This window comes from Rosa chinensis, chromosome 7 (assembly GCF_002994745.2).
Source record: "Rosa chinensis cultivar Old Blush chromosome 7, RchiOBHm-V2, whole genome shotgun sequence".
NCBI classification, from domain to species: Eukaryota; Viridiplantae; Streptophyta; class Magnoliopsida; order Rosales; family Rosaceae; genus Rosa; species Rosa chinensis.
Window position 1 is genome coordinate 40,689,717 of NC_037094.1, and position 11,041 is coordinate 40,700,757.

Genomic DNA, 11,041 nt, shown 5'->3' on the forward strand with positions numbered 1-11,041 from the left:
TTGGTAATTTTCAGAGTTAGGTTCATAAGTTTGCATGCTAGAATAACGGTGAGAGTTTTTGTGTGTTTGCTTAATTTGCCAAGAGTAATTGTTATTTGTTAAGACGCTGAGTTAAACAAGTAGCAATTAGTTCTAAAAAGTGGTAAAAACTATGTTCAATGGTTAAACGATTCTGGAAATTACGTGTTAAATTCTATGTCTAATGGTTAATTTGCACGTGTGAGTTGATTCGAGGGTTAGATAATACTACTAGTTAAGAGAATTACGCTGAGTGTTTTCGAAAATTAGTAGTATTAGGCTTGGTAAGGACTTTTCCGATTCAAGCCTACATTAGAATGAATCAGATAAGTGGATTGATCCGCTGAGGCTTTTCATTTGAGCTCTTATCTAGGCATTTAAGGTGGGCACATTTTTGTAGCATGTTGAAATGAATTTTCTGTTTTTACACTTAGTAATTTCTGAGTGGTATTGGTCTAGGTTAGGGAAGTCGATCATTGTATATAGTTTTATTTGCTTTGTTTTTATTTTTAGTAGATTAGAAACCAAATTCCAAAACCCCCATTTTATTCTTTTATTTGTTAATTGACCTTTTTGTGTAGGTGTACCCTACAATCCCCGGACTGAACGATCCCTGCTTATCCTATACTGACAACTACATTTTGCAGGGTTAAATTGTGAGGCTATTTCAGCCGCATCACAGACCCACACCAAGGACATTGCAGAGCTCAAGAAGCAAATGGGTCAAGTTGTGGATTTCATGAGCAAGATCCACGAAACTGGCAAGCTCCCTAGTAATACAATACCTAACCCTAATGTGGAGAATGCATCAGTTGTGACTACAAGGAGTGGAAGACCATTTGTGGATCAACCGAAGCAACCCAAGAAGGCTCAAGTGAGCATAGAGATTGAGGAAGACCAAGAACCCACCAAGTTGGGTATTGAGAAGGACCCTGCAACATCCAAGGAAGAGACCAAGGCGTCCTCACCATTAAAGGCAAAACCGGAAGTAAAAGGTAGTAATTCTAACTTATCAAATTCGGTTATTGCTAACCCTTCTTCTTCTTGCATGCCCTTCCCACGCAGGTTCGCCCAATCTAAGAAGGATGAAAGTGACCAAGCTATCTTGGAAACTTTCAAGAAGGTGCAAGTAAACTTACCCCTCCTAGAGGCCATCAAGCAAGTCCCTAAGTATGCCAAGTTCCTCAAAGAGCTTTGCACTACTAGGAGGGTAAACCGTGAAAAGGAGGTGGTAAAGGTAAGTGAGAACGTCTCTGCCTTGATTCAGAGGAAGATTCCTCCAAAGTGTAAGGATCCTGGAAGCTTTACTATTCCTTGTACTATTGGTAACTCTAGATTTAAGAATGCCATGCTAGACCTAGGTGCATCTGTTAATGTTATGCCCTACTCTGTTTATGAAACCCTAGGTCTAGGGGAACTTAAATCTGACAATGTTATCATTCAGTTAGCTGACAGATCCAATGCATACCCTAGAGGTTTGTTGGAGGATGTGCTTGTACAGGTTAACCATCTTATCTTCCCAGCTGATTTCTATGTATTGGAAATGGAGGACTCCCCTGTAAGTTCCACTCCATTGCTTTTGGGACGTCCTTGATAGGAGCATTTTAATGCGACGTTTTAACTGTTATTTCCCTATATTTTCTGCGTTATTTCCTTAATAAAACTCTGTTTAGGAAAGTTTCCATTCTTTGATTGGGAAAGTTCCTAATTGTAGAAAGTTTCCGTTTTGTAGTTTCTATTTTCCATTTTTAGAAAGTTTCCATTTTAGTTTAAGAAAGTTTCCATTTTAGTTTAAGAAAGTTTCCATTTCTTATTTTAGAAAGCTTCTATTTTCAGGTTTTTGGAATAAATAAGCAGAATTGAGTTCATAAATGGAACGAGAAGTTTCATGAAGATGCCATGGCAAGGAGAGAATCAAGGAAGAGTTTTTTTTAAAAAAAGGAAAATATATTTTCCTTGGGGATTAAATTTGCCGTGTAATACTTAAGGAAAAACAAGGTGACAACGTGGGAATTGAAGATGATTGATTGAGGATTTCAAGGAGAGATTTTCTTGGGAGACTTTTATGGAAAGAAATATTGTTGGAGGAATAATTTGGTGTGATTGCCAACGTGAAAATCAGAAATAATCAAGGAGATGACGCCAAGAGAGATTCAAGGGAGATATTTATGGAAGGAAAATATGTGTGCACCAAGGAAAAGCTAAAAAGGCGTCTAGATTCATCCCTAAATTCCCTAAAGGAATGTTGGCCGAAATTCATGAAGAAAATCATAATAATTTCAAGGAAATTCGGCAATTAAATATTAGGGAGGTATTTTAGAGAATTATGATTGGTTGGAACACATCACAAGGCTTACTTGGCATTCTATGATTGGTTGGACCACATCACAAGCTTACTTGGCGAATTATCATTAGTTGAAGCTATGTGGAAAATTCTGATTGCTTTGTGAACCCTAGCCATGCTCCTATATAAAACTCCCCCTTTCTCAACGTCAAAAGGTCCTCTCCCCCATACAATTTACACTTTAGAAAAAAATCAGAAAATCTTCTTAGCATAACCGTGAGTTTCTCCATCCTCTAGTCATCTCCACGAGTTCAAGCAAGGCCAAGGGAGAAGAAGAATTGCCGTGAGCATCATCATCCACTACCATCCTTGAAGCTTGCTTTCGAGATTCAAGAGACCACTACATCAATCGTTCATCACCATCTCCATCTCACGGTGTAATCCGATTCTCCTTTGTAACCTTTGCTTTGAATTTCGTTGGTTATGAACTAGTTGACATATGTGTTTGAACAAATATTAATTTCTGGAATTTTTATGATTAATTGAGAATTTTCAGATTCATATTATTGTGATTCGAGAGTTGCTTATGTGGGTTTGTTTAATTAAATTTGCGTTATAGATAACTTTTGTATTTTAATCTTATGTGGTTGCAAACACTTAGGGTTTCGATATAATTGGTGCTAGGTTTAAGAACATGAAATCGACTTTTCGTTTTGTGTAAACTTGAATCAAAGTAGTAAAGGTTTTGTACAAAGATCGAATTTAATTAACGAGGATTGCAATTAGGTGGACTTTTCCATACTAAGTTGTACACTTGAGTTGATAGACTTTCTCTATGTGTAATGCGTTAAACATGACATGATTGACTAGCTTTCTAGGGTTTGATTGCATGTTTGATAGGATTAATCTAGGTGCTTTCGCTTAGGTTAATTAGCATTTAAAAGTAAAAAATGGGAATTCATTTGCTTTCGAATGTTTCACATGATCAACTCCTTTCTCATGACTTAGATGAACAATATTAGGGTTTGAGTCAATTTTAATCATATGTTTCGATTTTGATCTTTGTTCTCTCATTCCATTCGTATTTTTATGTTTTTGCATTTTAATTGTTTTGTTAACTTAGTTTTATTTTCAAAAAACCAAAAACAAAATCCCCCCTTTTCGTGTACAATGTTTATAGTTGTGAATATCTTTGTGAATATTATACTTTGTTTTAATTTTAATTGTTTAATTGTTTGACAATGACAGGTGTACCCTCAATCCCCGGAATAGAACGATCCCTATTTATTACGTACTACTAATGACATTTCAGGGTTAAATTATGCGCTTGCTTTCAGGCGCACCAGTCCTTTCTTAAGGACAGCTAGGACGACGATTGATGTGTACGCAGGCTCCCTCACAATGGAGTTTGATGGTGATGTTATAGGCTTCAACATTTTTGAAGCCATGAGGTATCCTCTTGATGAAAGTGATTGTTTTTCTATTGACATTCTGGATAATCTTGCACAGAAAATGTTTGATGTCATGAATGAGGATGCCCTAGCCACAACACTTGCACAAGGAGTAGGTTATACAACAAGTGGCGTCACCATCTCAGAGGACAAGTTGAAAGACACTTGTGAGGAGAAAATCATTGAAAACGTCTCCTTCCTTGAGGCATCACCTTATATAGGTAAGTCTATCTCTCCCTTGTCCATTCAGTTATCTGTTAACAAGACTTTACCTTTAGTGGTCCAGGCCCCAGAACTTGAGCTAAAACCTCTTCCAGACCATTTGAAGTATGTCTACCTAGGGGACAAGGAGACCTTACCAGTGATTGTGTCCTCTGCACTGACAAGTTCACAAGAAGAGAAGTTGGTGGAAATGCTGAAGCAACACAAGACCGCCATAGGATGGACATTGGCGGATATCAAGGGAATCAGCCTTACAACTTGCGTCCACAGGATACTTCTAGAGGAGGGGTCTAAACCCACTAGAGAGGCTCAACGTCGTCTCAACCCTCCAATGATGGAAGTAGTGAAGAAGGAGGTTATCAAACTCCTTGATTGTGGGGTTATCTACCCCATTTCAGACTCCAAGTGGGTCTCACCAGTTCAGGTCGTGCCCAAGAAATCTGGGATCACTGTGGTGAAGAATGCTGAGAACGAACTGGTGCCCCAAAGGACAGTCACAGGCCACAGAGTATGCATTGACTATAGGAGGTTCAACGCAACCACAAGGAAAGACCACTTTCCTCTGCCATTCATTGATCAGATGCTTGAGCGCCTAGCTGGACATGACTACTACTGCTTCTTGGATGGATACTCTGGTTACAACCAGATCGCAATTGCAAATGAAGATCAAGAGAAGACAACCTTCACTTGCCCCTTTGGAACGTTTGCTTATAGACGTATGCCCTTCGGACTTTGCAACGCTCCAGGCACTTTTCAGAGATGTATGGTAAGTATCTTTTCAGATTATATTGAGAAAATCATAGAGGTATTCATGGATGACTTTTCAGTTTTTGGAAAGAATTTTGATGATTATCTTAGTAATCTGGAGATAATTCTGAAACGTTGCATGGAAACTAACCTTGTCTTAAACTGGGAAAAATGCCATTTTATGGTTAAACAAGGAATAGTTCTAGGACATATTGTCTCTGCTAGGGGTATAGAGGTTGATAAAGCCAAGGTTGATATTGTGCGTCACTTACCCTCTCCCACTTCTGTGAGAGAGATTCGTTCTTTCCTTGGCCATGCAGGTTTTTACAGGAGGTTCATCAAGGACTTCTCCAAAATTTCGAGACCCTTATGTCAACTACTCCAGAAGGATGTGCCATTTCACTTTGACAAGGAGTGTCAAGAAGCTTTTGACAAGCTTAAGGAGTTGTTGACATCTGCCCCCATCATGTTACCTCCAGACTGATCCTTGCCCTTTGAGTTGATGTGTGATGCCTCTGACTATGCAGTTGGAGCTGTTTTGGGGCAAAGGAAGGACAAGCTACCCTATGCCATCTACTACGCCTCAAGGACTCTCAATGATGCACAAATGAACTATTCAACCACAGAGAAAGAGCTCCTTGCAGTTGTCTTTGCCCTTGAGAAGTTTCGCTCTTACTTACTTGGTACCAAAGTTATGATAGGAGCAAAAAAGTGTGACGATATTATTAATTATGTGCCTCATTTTAGCCTTATTTCTCCCTTAGTTTAGTGTTTTGAGTCATTAAGTCATTTTGAAAGTCTTGTTGAGTGTTTGGAGTGAAATAGGCGGAAAAAGTAAAATTCATGAAAAATCCTAGCTGGATCAGGATTCCTAACTGTCAACTATTTTTGCGGTCTTTACATTTTAATTTCTCTTTATTTTCTCTAGAAAATTCTGATATTCTCCTGCTTGTTGTAGGAAACGTTGCCTGGTTGAACTCTTGGAAACAGCAATGATGGAGTCATAAAATAAAGCATTAAGATATTTGACCAAGCAATGAAGAAGGGAAATAAAGGAGAAAAGATGTTTTCAGTTGAGGAATAAAAGAAAAAGATGTTTCCGCTGGAAAATAAATAAGAGAAAGACGTTTTCAGTTGGGGAATAAAGGAGAAAATACGTTTTCAGTTGGGGAATAAAAGAAAAAGATGTTTCAGCTGGAAAAATAAATAAGAGAAAGATGTTTCGGCTTGGAAATTAAAGGAATTGCCCCATTATGAGAGGAGTTAAGGCCATAAAGAAGACGTTTCAGTTGGGAAAGCCAACCAATGCTCCCCTATAAATAGGCAACGTCCAGAACTGAATTTGCATCACTTCCCAGCCAAGATCACTTCCCAGCCAAGATCACTTCTTGACCAAGATAATTCATTGCCTATCACTTCCTGGCCAAAAACCATTCCAAGACTGCCCAATTCACTCCTCAAACCTTCATCTCCTACAAGACCGTGACACCATCCATCCATCAATCTACAAAGCTCTAAGGCGCTGAGTCAAGGACGCTCCACCACCATAGTAGAGACAAGTTCATCACCTTGTTGCTAAGCCGCTGAGGAAAGCTTCAAAGTGTAACTATGACTCTACTTATAATTTTTGTTTCGGTTTTGTTTGTTTCAATTTGCGAGTTGTGTAATTGGAGACATGAAATTTTCATAATATTTTTATTAATATTTTTGAGATTTTCAGTTTATTATTGAGTTAATTTCGAGAATTCTTTTATGATGCATGTTACAATCTTGTGCCATTTTACGTGTTTAGGTAATTTTCAGAGTTAGGTTAATAAGTTTGCATGCTAGAATAACGGTGAGAGTTCTTGTGTGTTTGCTTAATTTGCCAAGAGTAATTGTTATTTGTTAAGACGCTGAGTTAAACAAGTAGCAATTAGTTCTAAAAAGTGGTAAAAACTATGTTCAATGGTTAAACGATTCTGGAAATTACGTGTTAAATTCTATGTCTAATGGTTAATTTACACGTGTGAGTTGATTCGAAAATTAGTAGTATTAGGCTTGGTAAGGACTTTTCCAATCCAAGGCTACATTAGAATGAATCAGATAAGTGGATTGATCCGCTGAGGCTTTTCATTTAGGCTCTTATCTAGGCATTTAAGATGGGCACATTTTTGTAGCATGTTGAAATGAATTTTCTGTTTTTACACTTAGTAATTTCCGAGTGGTATTGGTCTAGGTTAGGGAAGTCGATCATTGTATATAGTTTTATTTGTTTTGTTTTTATTTTAAGTAGATTAGAAACCAACTTTCAAAACCCCACATTTTATTCTTTTATTTGTTAATTGACCTTTTTGTGTAGGTGTACCCTACAATCCCCGGACTGAACGATCCCTGCTTATCCTATACTGACAACTACATTTTGCAGGGTTAAATTGTGAGGCTATTTCAGCCGCATCAATTTTTGGCGCCGTTGCCGGGGATTGTTAAAATCCCTTGCACTTAAAGTGTCATCGATTTTGTTGTATATAAAATGCATGGTAATTTTTGTACTACACTTGTGGAATGGTGACAAATTGCGATTTCGGTTAGGCCAAGCTTTAATTGTGATTTAGTTTAAGTTTTATGAGTGTTACAAAATTAAGCATGTCTTTTATCATTGTTGTACAATTTGTAGAAGTTGTTTTTTTTAAGCATATTGTAAATTGTATGTGTTTCATTTAGATTAATTTACTTAATTGTTGTAAAATTGTATGTGGATATGAATTCAGCTAAATACTTAATTGTTGTAAGTGTGTAAAATCGTATGAGTAGACAAGGGCCCTTTTGTTAATATTGGCCTAAACCCTTCATTAGTACCTTGCTAAGGTCTCTTGAGGTTGAGGGCGGCCTTTATTAGCACTTGGAGAACGGTCTAACACATAAGTTAATTTCCCAGCTGAGTAAGGGGCATACGGATGGTGTCTAAGGTTGAGACCCTGGGTGATAGGTTCAATTGGATCTCAGAGATACTATAGAATGAGCCTAAACCACTATGTGGGAGTAGCCGATAGGGGCCTAAACCTCAATGAGGGAGTAGCCTCCGTAGTATCACCAAAATGAGTCCTCCCTCTCACTTACCTCTTAATCTGGCCATTCGGCCTTCTGAAACAAAGGAAAGAGACTTATGTCTGGGCGACTATCCCTATATCGTATCTCACCAATAGTAGTGGTTTCTATTGGGCTCGACTTACAACTTGGAATCAATTGAGTTATTAACTATGTTTATAACAAACTAAAAAAATGTTGTGTGACATGCTTAAGGTATATTGGATTAAACATGACCTTGTCGAGGGTTGCTGTTCTATAGTCCCATTGCACAAATGAGGTCCTCTGTTCCAGTACCTAAGTATGTAAATGTAAAAGTAACTTAGAAAGTAGGAAAGGCATAATGTTTGTATTCCTAACCTTGTATATGTTACTAACACTTGACCCAAGGAATGAGCACGTGTGAACAAGGAGAAAAGTCCAGGCTGAAGGACTATAAATATTAAGCGCTGCATGGGAGGCAACCCATTTCAACCGAACCTGTGAAGGAGCCATCAACGAGAGTTTGACATTTCTATCCCTTCACTTGCTTAGGTTGAATTGTACTTGGGTCTTTGTTTGTTTGTTTGTTTATTTTACCCTTCCCTTATTTTCGTAGCCCCCCATATTTAGGGTCTATATACCATACTTTTTGCCTACATTAAGACAATGTAGATTCTAAGTGTGGGGTGGGTTTACACCTTTATTTCAGTTAAAAAAAAAAAAAAAAAAAAAAGAAGAAGTTGGTTTTATAGAGTCTTTTTGTGTGTTTGAGTCTTAGGATGCCTCTAATGTCTAGGATGAACATGTCTCTGAATTCATGGCTGAAGGTTTTGACAATCAAAATAGGACTTAATTGAATTCTGTGGTTATTCGACGTTGTGATCCTTGTATGAAGATTTGAGATAGGATTGTAACTTGGTTCATTAAGCATGCTAGGATTAAGTCTGATTCATTTTACCCTAAGTGAGCTGTTGAGCTAAAATACTTTCTTTTCGAGTGCTTATTGATAAATTCAAAATTTCATGGCTGTATTTGCAAAACCTCATCATTCTTTGGAAATCCAATGATCATGTGCCATAGATTTTAATGGACTAGAGAGTACTAGAACTCGGCTGTTGTGACTGTCAAAACTTGTATGCCATAATATGCACTGATCCTGGATAGGATAGAAGGCATTAGGGTAACCACCATAGCCAAACAAGCATGTGTCCCCAACTGTGCCCGTCGTGGGACTCCTTAGAATGAACCCCTTTGAGCCTACGTTGAAAACCTTTGTTTCATCACCCTCACTACCCTACCATGAGCTTAGTACAGGATATCTCTACCCTTGTCTTAGGGACTTAGTAGAGCATGACATAGTATGTAGGGGTGACGATGAAAGACAAGTGTGGGGTGGGGAAAATCCAAGAAAAAAAGAAGAGAAAGAAAAAAAAATTTGCCGTAAAAAAAATGAAAAAGAAAGAAAGAAAAGCGGCAAAATAGAAGAAAAATTGAAAAGAAAACTGTTGGGAAATTTTTGAAGTGTGGTTTTGGACTTTCAAATTTGTAGAAGGCTCAAAGTTGAAAATTATGCCTTTGTCCATTCCCATGTTGGTTAGAGTGAAGGTTTGGCCCAAAACAATGATATTTGGTCTGCAAAAATGATGACATAAGGTGGTCCATATATGCTCTGCTAGGTCCTTAGGATTTTTGTATCCTTAATCTTCATTTCAAAAACCCTAGCTTAGCCCCATTACAACCTGTTTTAAGTGCTAACTTGATCCTTGAGATGGGCAGTCTTTGGTCAGTGGAGTCAGGTACGCAGTCGAGCTTATGGTTTAGGTCCATTTGTGCACTTAGTCATTTCATGAGGTCTTTAAAAATTCTTCACAAAATGCGTTTATTGATGAAATATGCAAGCTGTTTGTTGCCTTACAATTTATTCTCTTGCATATACTTGAGAGTGAAGCTTTTAAACATAGCCATTTCTGAGAGAAAAATCGAGAGTATGCCTTGTGAGTTTGGATTGGACTTGTTCGAAACATGCTATCATTCAATGTATAACTTAAGTTCTCCACATCTTACATAGTCATATGAGTGTCACATGTTTATTAACCATGGAATTATATATGCGATTTTGATTAAGTGTTTAACGTGAAAGCCATGAGTTTGGAGTCTCTGAGACAACAGTTAGGAGCAATAGAGTCATTTACTTGCTTTTTGTTGAGTCGTTGTTTTGTTTTGTATTTTTGTTTTGCTAAGGGACTAGCAAAAGCTAAGTGTGGGGTAGTTGATAGGAGCAAAAAAGTGTGACGATATTATTAATTATGTGCCTCATTTTAGCCTTATTTCTCCCTTAGTTTAGTGTTTTGAGTCATTAAGTCATTTTGAAAGTCTTGTTGAGTGTTTGGAGTGAAATAGGCGGAAAAAGTAAAATTCATGAAAAATCCTAGCTGGATCAGGATTCCTAACTGTCAACTATTTTTGCGGTCTTTACATTTTAATTTCTCTTTATTTTCTCTAGAAAATTCTGATATTCTCCTGCTTGTTGTAGGAAACGTTGCCTGGTTGAACTCTTGGAAACAGCAATGATGGAGTCATAAAATAAAGCATTAAGATATTTGACCAAGCAATGAAGAAGGGAAATAAAGGAGAAAAGATGTTTTCAGTTGAGGAATAAAAGAAAAAGATGTTTCCGCTGGAAAATAAATAAGAGAAAGACGTTTTCAGTTGGGGAATAAAGGAGAAAAGACGTTTTCAGTTGGGGAATAAAAGAAAAAGATGTTTCAGCTGGAAAAATAAATAAGAGAAAGATGTTTCGGCTTGGAAATTAAAGGAATTGCCCCATTATGAGAGGAGTTAAGGCCATAAAGAAGACGTTTCAGTTGGGAAAGCCAACCAATGCTCCCCTATAAATAGGCAACGTCCAGAACTGAATTTGCATCACTTCCCAGCCAAGATCACTTCCCAGCCAAGATCACTTCTTGACCAAGATAATTCATTGCCTATCACTTCCTGGCCAAAAACCATTCCAAGACTGCCCAATTCACTCCTCAAACCTTCATCTCCTACAAGACCGTGACACCATCCATCCATCAATCTACAAAGCTCTAAGGCGCTGAGTCAAGGACGCTCCACCACCATAGTAGAGACAAGTTCATCACCTTGTTGCTAAGCCGCTGAGGAAAGCTTCAAAGTGTAACTATGACTCTACTTATAATTTTTGTTTCGGTTTTGTTTGTTTCAATTTGCGAGTTGTGTAATTGGAGACATGAAATTTTCATAATATTTT